Source organism: Sceloporus undulatus, chromosome 2, assembly GCF_019175285.1.
Source record: "Sceloporus undulatus isolate JIND9_A2432 ecotype Alabama chromosome 2, SceUnd_v1.1, whole genome shotgun sequence".
Classification (NCBI taxonomy): domain Eukaryota; kingdom Metazoa; phylum Chordata; class Lepidosauria; order Squamata; family Phrynosomatidae; genus Sceloporus; species Sceloporus undulatus.
The window spans coordinates 12,253,394-12,264,205 of record NC_056523.1 but is presented as its reverse complement, the minus strand read 5'-3'; the positions used below and the strand labels follow the sequence as shown (position 1 = coordinate 12,264,205).

The 10,812-nt window shown below is 44.1% G+C and overlaps 1 protein-coding gene across 1 annotated transcript in view; it reads left to right on the top strand.

Annotated features, from left to right (window-relative positions):
* The first annotated feature begins 3,752 nt into the window (after positions 1-3,752).
* The window catches only part of AGPAT1 (1-acylglycerol-3-phosphate O-acyltransferase 1), a 56,696-nt gene continuing 49,636 nt past the window's right edge, over positions 3,753-10,812 (top strand). Inside the window, exon 1 of the mRNA XM_042450846.1 lies at positions 3,753-3,773. The gene's annotated coding sequence lies outside the window, so the exon portion shown is untranslated. The remainder of the gene's footprint in view (positions 3,774-10,812) is intronic.

The following is a 10,812-nucleotide window of genomic DNA, read 5'->3' as shown; positions in this document are numbered from 1 at the left end:
GGAAGCCGTGCCTCCCTCCCTCCCTCCCTCCCTCCCTCCCCCCCTCTCTCATCTCTCTCTCTCTCCTCTTCCACCCCCCCGTGGGTGTGTGTGTGTGTGTGTGTGTGTGTGTGTCAGAGAGAGATTGAGATTGAGATGATATTATATATAATACCTGCTAATAAAAAAAGTCCTGGGGCTTAAATCTTGTAAATCCTGGCTCCACTCCATCACTGCATTCAACTTTCTCAAACGTATGTGCGTAGCTGAAGATAAATTACTATGTGGACAATTTAAGAACATCAGAACCTCCTTTTATACTGGGGCCACTTTTACACTACGAAATTATAGCACTTTGATACCATTTTAACTGCCTTAGCAGCATCCTATGAAATGCTGGGATTTGCAGTTTCAGGGAAGGAAGGTACTTAGAATTCTCATCCAGAGAATTTAAGGGATGACATGATAGACATGTTGAAGTATTTGAAGGCATGTCAGATTGAGGATAGGGCAAGCTTATTTGCTGGAGCTCCAGAGACTAGGACACAGAGCAAGGGATTCAAACTACTACAGGAAAAGAGATTCCACCTCAACATTAGGAAAAATTCCCGAAGGGAAAAAACTTTCCAAAAGGAAAAAACCCCCCTTTGGGGGGGGGTCAAGTCTCCTTCTTTGGGGTTTTTTAAGGAGAGACTGGATGGCCATCTGTCAGGGGTGCTTTGATTGTGAATTCCTGCATGGTAGAGAGAGCTAGCATGGTGCAGTGGGCCTAGTTTGTTTTGGACTCAAGTTGGTGGACCACCATAATGGATATTAACTCTCCACGGTGAGGGGAAAGACCCCACCTTCAGCTCTGTAGCCTCTGTGGGATTTTTTTCTGGACATGTAAGGAACAGGATGGAAGGAACAAAACCCACAATATTACTTTTAACAGTCATTATTACAGTTTGCAGTCTTCAAGAACCTAAAAACACAGTTGGCCCTTCAAATTTATGGCTTTTACTTTTGCAAATTTGATTATTTGTGGTTTTGATAAATATGTTCTCTCTAGGAATCTCCAGGTCCTCTAATCCAACTCTGCTAGAAATTGACCATAGAGTTGTGCTTAGAAGTATTTAGAGAAAACACTCCTCTAGGCCTTTGTAGGTCCTCCAGCCTGATTCTGTGGTAGATGTTGACCATAGAATTGTACTGGAGGACCTGGAGATTCCTAGACAGGTGTTCTCTTAGGTAAAATGAACAGTGTTTTTTATTAGCATTTCCCCCACATTCACAGGGGTCCTTCACCCCTAACCCCAGCGAATGTGGAGGGACCACTGCACTGTCTTTTTTTCATGTATCTTACAGTCAGCTTCATTGTTCGCATTTTGTTATTTTCTATTTAAGTTGTATTCCATGCCATTAATGAAGATTGTATTGAACTGTGCTTTGTTCTGCTGTGTTTATCTGTCTTGTATCAGTTTCTATGTGATTAAATCATTTTGCATATTTATATTAGAATGTATATGTTTATGTGTTCCGGATCCCGGTTCTCTGTGGCAATTATCTAGCTATGCCTGGGATGAAAGTTCTTGATTGTTTGCTAGTTACTGTTACAATTCTGTTTTAACCATTATAGTTACAATAGAGTTATGGTTAGAGAGACAGTGTGGCATAGTGGTTTGGGTGTTGGACTCTGACCCTGGAGACCCAGTAGGTGATCATGGGTAAGTCGCACACTCTCAGCCTCAGGAGACTGCAATGGCAAACTTTCTCTGAACATCTTTTGCCAAGAAAACCCCAGGATAGGTTTATCTTGGGGTTACTGTAAGCTGGAAATGACTTGAAGGTACACAACACACATGCCATTCTCTTATCAATCCAAAGGTATTTTATTCTCTGAAAAGTAACTAAAAGTAACTGAATGAGGGACAAAAGAACTTATATTTTAAAAAGTGGAAAGCAGACAATGACAAAGAGTTATGGTTATAGATGAAATTTGAAATTTTACTGTCAGACTTAACCTTTTTTTAAAATTCCATTATTTTTATTCAAAATAAACTTCACTTACATCTTTTAAAAATGTTATTTATTTAACAATCAAAAGTATTTGTTTATCGCCTCCAAGTGCACCAGTTTCCCTGGTGGAAGTGGTTTCCTAGGCCATGGTTAAAAAGAAAAACTGACTATGGTGTGAGCCCCCCCCAACTCCTAACTATAAAAATAACTAAAGCACACAGTTGTTTCACAAGAAGAATCAAGTTATCCCATGTTATCAGAGCTCAGGAAGAGTTATCATTTAGCCACAACAAGTATTGAGGTCACCAGAAGACATCCTGATGGGTTTTTCTGATAAGCGTTGGTACTGACTGTGACATGGAGGTGTATGGAATTTCATATTTGGGACGTCACCAGTACATTACCTCTAGTTAAGGTCATATTGTTGTTATGATTATTGCTCTTTGTAATTGTGATTGCTGACAGGCGTAACGATTACTGTCATTACCCCTAACCACAGAACACTTTTCATCATGTGTAATGTTTCATCCGCCTCTCATCTTCACAGCCACCCGGGGGGCCAAGTTATTGAACAGTGTCATTTTTATTTTATAGCTTGGATAGATTTGAGAGTTTGGGCCGAGGGGAAAGTGACGCTCTCAAGGCCATTGGGTTCGGAGATGATGGCGCAAAATGGTGGCGGAACTTCCTCACTTAGTAGAGACTCTTTCCTGGCCTTGAGTTTGCACTTACTAGCCAGCCAGTTGGCCTACAGGGTCAGTGTGGGAGGACTATGGCTTGAGGTGTTTACCAGAGACTGTGGGAAGCCACATGGGGCTTTTGTTTACTGTGGCTTCTTTGGGAATGTGCCTCCCTGAGATGGGTGTGAGACGCAGGATGGTGTGGGTGGGTGTCCCTGTTGTACGTTGCATGCCAGAGAGTGATGACACTGTCTCCTCACAAAGTTTATGTAAGGGATGCTACCTGAGTGTGCAATGAGTGTTGGGGTGTGGATGTGCCGTGATTACAACATGCGCCCTCTGTGTCTCTCCCCTCGGGACTTTGTGTCAATGGGCACTTAATTGGAATTGGGATTGTTCCTTCTACAAATTGAGCAATTGCCCCAGCTGGCAAATGCTGACTGGACATTTGGCAAGGCCTTGAAAAATTGGATTTCAGACTTCCTTGTTTAAAATCCTGCAGGGCTGGAAAGCAAGAACAGTGAGATAGTGGGGAGGGCTTTTGTTTTACAGGAAACCTTGTTAATACAGTGGGTCCTTGTTATCCGCTGAGGTTTGGTTCCAGGATCCCCCGTGGATAGCAAAATCTGGATGCTCAAGTCCCATTAAATATAGTGGCATAGCAAAATAGTGTCCCTTATATAAAATAGAAAATCAAGGTTTTCTATTTGCAATTTATTTATTTATTTATTTATTTATTTATTTATTCTGGGAATATTTCCAATCCATGGATGCTTGAATCCATGGATAAAAATATCAGTGGATAAGAAGGGCTGAGTGTAAACCCACTAAACCTACTAGCATTATTTGATTCTATTTTTTTTTAATTATTCTGCTAAGAGATTTCTAGCTGATATGGGGTACCATTCTCTTTCCAGACCAATAACAAATGTGATTGAATTGCTTTCCACCAAATGGATGGGCAGAGCAGGGACAGAGTGATACGTCCATTCTACTGTCTCGTTTTACAAGATCTATGTGCTTCAGTGCCGGTTGTGAAGGAAAGACTTTGGCCCTATGTAGATGGGCAGGATAACCTGGATTGAGCCTGTGCTTCCTGCCCCGGTCCTGAGCCAGGTGAGTCTCCAGGCTGGCATGGCAACAGGAGGCTACTGCCACACACCCTGTACCTGTCTCTGCCATCACGTCTGCTGAGAAAATCCCTGCTGTGGCTCCATCCGACGTCACAGGCCAACATAGGTGTCTTCTCAGCAGATATGATGGCAGAGGCAGGAACGGGGTGTGTAGGGCCGTCTGGTTTGCCAGCTGTCACTTCTGATATGAAGTCGCGGGCTTTCATGGCCGGCATCCATAGTTTTTTGTGGGGTTTTTTGTGGCTATGTGACCATGATCTAGAAGAGTTTATTCCTGACGTTTAGCCAGCATCTGTGTCTGGCATCTTCAAAGATGCTGGTGAAACGTCAGGAATAAACTCTTCTAGAACTTGGCCATATAGCCCAAAAAACCCAAAATAAACTATGTTACCTCGGAGTTTCCTAGAAATTCCAAGACAAACAGCCAGTCTTTTTAAACCAGGTTAAGGCCTCTTTGGGTTGGGGATTGGGCCAGATTCACCAGCTCTGCATCTGATCTGCCTGATGTTGGCCGGGCATTAGCGTTGTCTGGACAGGACGATTTAAGGTCAGGGGAGAGCACAGGCCTTTTGGCCTCTGGATACAGGCCCTTAGTTTTTGTGCATTTCTGTGCAAAGAAACCAAGCTGAAATGCAGAGGTAGGATGTATTAGTCCACTCACCCACTGACATTAAATTGCTGCTTACATGTGATGAGGGAGCAGGAGCAGGAGAACATTTACCATATCTGCATGGGGCCAAATCACACATGGTATTTGGTCCAAGTGATGCAGGGCCCAATCCCTGATTCTGCTGTGAACTATGTGAAAAGCCAGTTCAGCCCCAAATTCATAGAATCATAGAGTTGGAACCCTCCTTAAAATTGTTTTTAAAAACTCACCTTTTGCCCCAAATGATCCCAGAAGATCTGAAGCCCTCTGGTAGGAAGTGGGATGTCTGTTCAGAATGCATCCTCACCATTGCCACCAGCACTCCATAGAGTTACTTGCTCTGAGATCAAGAACAAGGCAGCCAGGAGTGTGCTCAATGCTGGATGTTTCATTTTCAGCCTCGGAGCGACCTGCGCTGACTGCGGTAGTAGCGGGCAGCACAGTGGGATGCTTATGCAAACCGCCACTCTGGAGTGCCCAGGTAGCAGGGGGACGTATGGGCAGCTTTGGGGCCAGAATATTCTGGGGCCAGACAGACCCAACAATTGTTAAAAACAAGGCTGTGTCTTCCCCATCCCACCCTCCCTTCCCCTTTTTCCAACTCTCTGAGCTGCTTTCTTCCTAACTGCCATACAATTTAACAGGCATGATGCTAAAAAGATGAGTGAGAAAAGGAAATAAAGCAAATTTCATGACCAGTTGCTGTATTATGCTGTCTACTGCCTTCATGTTGACTTTGATTTGTGGCGACCCCATGAATGAAACACCTCCAAGCCTCCATCTTCCACTATTCTGTTGAGGTCCTGCAGGCTAAGGACCATGGCCTCCTTCATTAAATCTATGTATCTAGTATATGGCTCTCCTTTGTTTCTGTTGCCTTCCATCCTTTCTAGCACTATTGTCTTTTCTAGTGAATCATTTCTTCTCAGGATATGTCCAAAGTATGACAGCCTCAATTTAGATATCTTGGCTTCCAGGGAGAGTTCAGGTTTGTTCTGTTCTAAATCCTATTTGTTTATCTTTTTGGATATCCATGGCATCCTTTGCACTCTTCTCCAGCACCACGCCTCAGATCAGTTGATTTTTCAGGCCACTGTTCTGAGGGGAGGGAAAGAGAAGCAAATACCAGGTAGCCTCAGCCAGCCTAAAAGAAGATGTGTGGATGGCAGTAGTGGTGCTCTTGTTGCTTTCCTTCTTCCCATGATATTAGCTCCTTGCTTACTTGCATTCTAGTTCATCTCCATGATATTAGCTCCTTGCATTCTAGTTCAATGCAACCAGCACTTACATCCAAACATTGTATACAGTGTCATGATTGAAATGTGGCTCAGACATGTGCAATTTATTCAAATGAGCAGCAGCAAATCAGATTGCAAAAGATTCTCCATAACTTGTAGAATTCAAGAGACCAGTTGAAACAGATGGATCTATATAAAGACCAGCAAAAGAAAAGAATGGTGGATCTCTTCAGGGAGGATGCTGAAAATTTTAAGGAGCTACCCCATAAAATATTCTGTCTGTCATGCCTTACAGCATGTCTCTTTACGAATGGCTGGACAATGAGAGATGACCAGGGCTGGCTCCAGGAAATGTTGAAGTTAGGCATGTGATAGCAGACCAGCGTGGCGTAGTGGACTGAGTGTTGGATTATGACAGGGGTAGGCACCCTGCGGCCCGGCGAGGCCTTGGGACCGGCCCCAGCCCGGTCCTGCCACCGATGCCGCGTGCCTTTGGCCTCTCGCGCGCAGGGGGCAAGGGGGACAATTGTCTATAGACGCCTCAGAAACATGCATTTATATTACATTTTTTAAAAAATCAGCAATTTTTTTTGCGTGTCCTCCACTTTTTTTTAAAAAAGTTGTCCCCATGTGAAAATGCTGTCCCAAATTGTCACGGTTTATTTATTTATTTTTAAAAAATTAATTATTTATTTTTGGCTTCGCTTCGCCCCCCCAGTTGTCTAGGGACAGCAACCCGGCCCCTGGCTCAAAACGGTTGCTACCCCTGGATATGACTTTGGAGACCAGGGTTTATATTCCCAGCCGGCCATGAAACCCACTGGGTGACCTTGGGCAGTCACATTCTCTCAGCCTTCGGGGAAGGCAATGGCAAACCTCCTCCTGAACAAATCCTGTCAAGAAAACACCCATGATGGGTTGCCTTAAGATTTCACATAGTCGGAAACAACTTGAAGACAGTAGCCCAACAACAAGCAGACAGAAGGACCTTCCCCCCACAACCTTAATAAACAACAACAAAAATTTGATTGTGCTGCAAGGTGTGTCCTGGCTGGACTGCCAGATTGGATCTGGGACAGGACTCTTGTAACTTTAATCCTTAACAGTCTTGGAGCTGGCTAAGTTACCATAAACAGAATCAAGGTACTTATTTTCCTTCATCTTGTCAGAAACCCAACTTCCAGTTGCAGCTTCTCCCTCCCAAAAGGATGATTCCTTACTGGTGGAGGAGAGAAGTGGTTTAGAGTTTGGTTCTTGTACAGTTGGACTCTATTTCTACTTATTCTGTCTCCATGGATTCACCGACCTTTGTTTGAAAATTAATAATAATATAATAATAATAAGAAGAAGAAGAAGCAGAAGTTATCTTTGATTTTTCTGTTTCTATAAGGGACACCATTTTACTATGCCACTGTATATAATGAGTTTGAGCAGCCCATGGGTTTGTTCCACAGGGGGTTCTAGAAGCAAATTCCGTGGATACCCCAGGATCACTGGTTTCTGTTCTTCAATGGCAATAATTTTCTGTCAGAGTCATGTTGTTGGCAAGAAAACAGAGCTAGACTCTGTATTGTTTTTGACTTTTCACTGGGGGGCCTAGTCATGTTGGGAGGGGGGGTAGCTTTGGTTGAAAATTGGAATTTGAAAGGTGTGCGAGAGCAGGTACTTTCCCACCATTGGACATAGCTTTGTGTACGTTGCCCTTCGGGTTGCCATAAGTCAGGACCTCCAAACCGGGACAATGTGGACAACATTTTCAAATGTAGGACACCAGTTTTAAGATTGAGGACACCACGAAAAAAAAACTGATGATTTTTTTAAAAAATGTTAATAACAGCATGCTGTTCTTAAGCATGATCAAAATGGGAAGACTTTTGGCATTATTCCTAGACAGATGGCAGAAATTGACTTCCTTTTTGGATCCATTCCAAAACACCACACGACAGCACATTGGGGCATTGACATGGCTTTACTTAGTGGCCTCTTGCCATATTTCAGCGGGCTTATTCCATAACCAAACCCCTCTGGGTTTAACCCTTAGCATGTTTAACATGGATATGGCATATTGACATGTCAGTGTTTCACAGTCTTGCACCAAGTTTACTTCTCAGAAGTGTGTACTTGGGCAAGGGACTTTGGTTTTCTTCACTGTAAAAATCCAGCATTACATTGACCCTGCCTCAGAGGCTGCTGATATCAATATCACCATTAAAGATCCAAAAAACACAAGAAAAGCACTTTGGAAGGTGACACTCTCTTGGCTTCGAAATAGTGCCTGCATGTCTCGAAGCTGACTCATATCACATCATCATCATCATCATTCATCATCACACTATCATTGTCAAAGCAAGGGAGACTTGTTAGCAATTAAAGCACACAAAATGAAGTTAAAAAAACCTTGAGGCTTCTGGCCACTCACCGCCTCCTCCTTCTGCTCCCCCTTCATCTCTTCCTCCCGCTCCCCCCTTCCTTCCTCCTCCTCCTCCTTCTGCTCCCCCCTCCTCCTCTTCCTGCCTCCTCTCCTCCTCCATGCGCCCGCGCGGAGGAGGCAGAGGAGAGATGGTGGGTGGCGGGGGTGGCGTGGGAGGGTGGGGAAGGGCGGCGCAGGGCTTCCCCCTTCGCCTCTTGCCCACGCGGCCCTCCTCTTTGTCCTACACCGGTGGAGGAGGAGGAGGGCAGCGCGGTCAAGCACCGCAACCCGGCTTGCAACTAGGGGTTTGTCCCAGTTTTTGGTGGCACCCAGGGCGGGGGGGGCTGGAGGGGCCGGGGCCACCAAAACCGGATACAGTGGTCCCCGGGATACGAATGCGCCGCCGTACGAAATTTCGGGTTACGAAAAAATCCAGGGAAAAGAACTGTTCGGGTTACGAAGGTTTTCGGGTTACAAAAATTTTTGGTGGTTTTCGGCGCTTTTTCGGCACGAAATCGGGCGTTTCCCCATGGCCTATGCTTTTCGGCTACGAAGGATTTCGGGTACGAACGCGCGGCGGACGAATTAAATCGTAACCCGGGGTACCACCTGTATCCCAATTGCAGCCGTATGGCAACCCTAGTTGCCCTATTCCAAGATCTGTTAAAAGTTAGAAAATAACAGGAGTCACATTCTGCATCAAATCTGGCAACCGTAGCCTTTTGGAGCCTACATAAGAAGCCAGCGGACCCATATACGGCCTTTGGACCACCTTTGCTTTACCTCTGGGTTAGAGTAATGATTTGTCATTGATGTTGTGGACCACTTTATTTGTTATATGTTATTTATTAAAGTGTTTGTTCCTTGCCACACAGCCTGACAGGGCTCTCTAATATGTGCTTGAGTGTCAGAAACCACATTTGAGAAAAGGAGACGTGTGCACTATGTTCTGCCTGTGTTCCACCTGTAAACATGGTAGTCTTAAACTAGGGCAATGCCATGGGCACCTGCCACTCTTGGCACAATGCCACTCTGTCTTCTGTCTGCTGTGCATCCCTTTCCAGTTGCCTTGGGCCATAGTGCTTCCTTTTTGTGTGGCTCTCAAACATACCGTCTAGTTCTTCACATTATCTTGTTATTGGGAATTCGTGCATGCCTGGGCTTAGCGTAATGGCACAATGGGTGATTGAAACATAAGCAGGCCAGCTGAACACTATAGCTGGGGGGAAAGTGAAATGTAGTGCCCCCTTTCATACTGTGCAATTACAACACTATGGGGTCATTCACACTTACTTTTTTGAACGAAGAGATTCACATCTCCGCACCGATTCAGAACTGATTCAGAATCAGTTCAGTGTTCCCACTATGTTTACTGCGATCAAATCTTTCTGTGCTATTTTAACCTTGTTGCTGTTCACATTTGCAACCATATTGATTTAAAATGGAGGCACCTCCATTGTTCCAGGAACAATGCAGTACGATCTTATGATGCATTAATCTTCGCTTCCTCTCCTTGGCTTCCTTTTCCAGCAGTTACAAAAGCTAAAGAACAATTAAATGACAGTTTGGTTTTTAAAAAAACCCAGGTTAAAACAACATAACACAGAATTTAAACATGCAGGCAGCCCCCTGTATCCACAGAGTCTACATCCATGGATTCCACCATCCATGACTTGAAAATGTTTTTTAAAAATTCTCAAAAGCAGACCTTGATTTTGCCATTTTAGATAAGGGACACCATTTTCCTACATAATTGTACATAATGGGACTTGAGCATTCACAGATTTTGGTATCCATGGGGATCCTGGAATCAAACCCCAGCAGATACTAAGGGCCCACTATAGGAAAAGAAAAAGAAAAGAAAAGTTAAGAACAGATAAATAGCCATGCCATTAAAAGCTCTTTTTGCCACATAAACTATACACCAAAGGACTGCTTGAATAAGTAAGTCTAATTTTGCTTTTTCCATTCAACCCATGGCAAGTTCCAATCTAGAAAATTGGTCCCTGGACTTTCTTTTGTCACTCATACATATCCTACTTGTTATTAGCAATGTAATTTGAGGAAGCCTAGTCCTGGCTGGCTCTTATTGGGCAGTGAGGTAGAACTGAGCACTTCCCTTGTTGTTTGCTCTGAGTTAGGAAGCTTGATTATGAAACCCACTGGGTGACCTTGGGTAAGTCACATACTCTCAGCCTCAGGGGAAGACAATGACAAACCTCCCTTTAACAAATCTTGTCAAGAAAATCCCATGATAGGTTTGCCTTAGGGATGCCATAGGTTGGAAATGACTTGGAGGCAAACTTGATTAACTTGATTAACTGGGAAGCTTCCTTAAGGAGCTCAAGCTAATCCTCTGTATGCCTTGAGTCAAGGGCCTGTTCTGGCAACGTGTGGAAGCTGCCTTTCATATGCTGAGTCAAGCATTCAGAGCCAAAACACACTGCAGAAAGAATCCAGTTTGAGACCACTTTAACTGCCCTGGCTCAATGCTGAGGAATCCTGGGAATTAGTTTGTCCTGACTCCAGAGCTCTCTGACAGAGGAGGCTAAATGTCTCACAAAACTACAGTTTCCAGAATTCCCTGGCATTGAACCAGGGCATTTAAAGCGGTTTCAAACTGGATTATTTCTGCAGTAGGTTTTGGCCCTCAGGCAATCAGTCCTACTAGACAGTGGAAATACTTTTGGAAACAAACAGCTTCCAAATTTGTCAAGTTCTTTAG